The sequence below is a fragment of the Morone saxatilis genome, unplaced genomic scaffold (assembly GCF_004916995.1).
Source record: "Morone saxatilis isolate NCDOM2014 unplaced genomic scaffold, NCSU_SB_2.0 Contig17, whole genome shotgun sequence".
Classification (NCBI taxonomy): domain Eukaryota; kingdom Metazoa; phylum Chordata; class Actinopteri; family Moronidae; genus Morone; species Morone saxatilis.
This window is the reverse complement of record NW_023339729.1, coordinates 28,937,403-28,939,178: the sequence shown is the minus strand read 5'-3', so window position 1 is coordinate 28,939,178 and position 1,776 is coordinate 28,937,403. Positions and strand designations below refer to the sequence as shown.

Below are 1,776 nucleotides of genomic sequence, written 5' to 3'. Positions count from 1 at the left end.
CAGTTTCTCCTGATGTAGTGTCATCCATCATTTACAGCATGATTGACTTATCCCAGCACATACCACCAGGTGAGAAGCACAATCTACAAAAATACTATTAATTATGATATAATATAATACTAACTACTTTTGTGGAAGACTTTTAGAATAGGTAGCCATAAGTTTAGAAAAATCTTCAGAAAATTTCAAATCTAAGATGATGTTTGTTCTGTGTCTGCACCATTTAATCAAATGGAAATATTTTGGAACTCTTTTACATCTTTTCAGACCCCTTTTCTCAAAATTATGGTTTAATGTGTTGATCTAAGTAAAAGAGACAGGAATTTTTTAAGCGGTTATAATTTATATTTTTATAATAACAAGGCATTAAATGACAATGTGAAAACTGAATGATAAAGTTGCATGTAGTGATGAACCTACAGAGAATTATCACCCAAAGCTGCAGTTCTTCTCAACTTTTTTGAATTTTTTAAGAGAGTTTCAGCTAATTTGTTAGTTGTTCAACCCAAAACTTTATTGTTGTGGTCCACTCTCACCGCTCTTATGGTGTTGTTTTTGTCCTCAGCAGGCAGGTGTTTGCTGCGGAAAATCTCTAAAAATCTTCCGTACGCTATCTGCTTAGCTCCAACCAGCATACAGACACATGTAGAGACTAGCTGGTGAACACAGTGAGGCATTTAGCAGCCAAACAACCAAATATATCCCTCTGGAGTTGGTGGAGACAAAAAAACAAAGCTAAAAGTCAGTGAATATTTGGACAGGTGGCCTGAAATGTGACTCCAAATGAATGATGATAATGCTCCGTAACTGCTGTATGTATAAGTGAAAAACTGTTTGCTAACAAGTTCACAATAACAACTTAAACGGTGATGATATGTCAGTGTGTCATCTTGTTTCTGTTGTCCTTACGTGGCCAAAGAAATTGTTTATTACAGGTGTAACAGACACAGTATAACCTCCAGTATCAGAGGCTGTAAGAAATAAGTGGATTTTCTACAATCTGCTGCTTAAATACAGCCATTATTCACTTTTAAGAGCAGATTCTGTGCTGTATGGATTTATCTTACCTGAACATGAAGATTTTATTGCTCTGTTATTATGTTGTCATAATGTAAAGTTGTAACTATACAATAAAGTAATTTGCATTTACTTATGCCTTATTATAGGTTGCATCATATACACTGGACAGGTAATTATATGTGATTTTCACATTTGTTTTTCTGAATATTGTCACATATTGTTTTTATGACAATCATAACCGTCTTTTTTTCTCCCTTAAGTGCAATGTTACCGCGACAAACCGTAAGTTGTCCCACTTGTTTTTTATAAAACTAAACTATAAAATCATTTAATAATTCAATGTTAATGATTACCATTAATGTATTCCTATTTTTCACAGAAACAGACATTTGTGTTGGAGTGAACAGGTGAGATTTATTAACTCTCTGGTATCTTACATTGAGCTTGTTTAATATTTTGTCAATAAATGTTTGACGTTTTATTTCCTTTTGAAACTACAGCACAATGCTGCAGCTCAATCTTGACAGCGGACTGATGAACGGAAGTTTCTGTCACTTTGCTGTTGAGGAATTTGCTTGTGCCTCGGTAAGACACCAAAACATCTCAGATTAACAACTGTCCTCCAACTACTGCTGTGTGAAACTGTTTCAATGTGATCTTCAGTATGTTTGCTGATGTTCAGTCATTATTCAGCTGTTGTCATTCTGCTCTTTATCACACAGCTGTCATCGTTGAAAGCAAATGATCTGGCAGCGA

The 1,776-nt window shown here is 34.7% G+C and overlaps 1 protein-coding gene and 1 long non-coding RNA gene across 2 annotated transcripts in view; both read left to right on the top strand.

Moving 5' to 3' along the window:
• LOC118326408 overlaps positions 1-1,776 on the top strand; it is a 26,486-nt gene that overhangs the window by 2,314 nt on the left and 22,396 nt on the right. The window lies entirely within an intron of this gene.
• LOC118326410 lies at positions 1-1,776 on the top strand. Its single transcript, XR_004796640.1, has 6 exons — positions 1-69; positions 1,167-1,189; positions 1,281-1,302; positions 1,400-1,427; positions 1,521-1,605; positions 1,743-1,776. It is a non-coding gene; the product is annotated as an uncharacterized LOC118326410 (long non-coding RNA).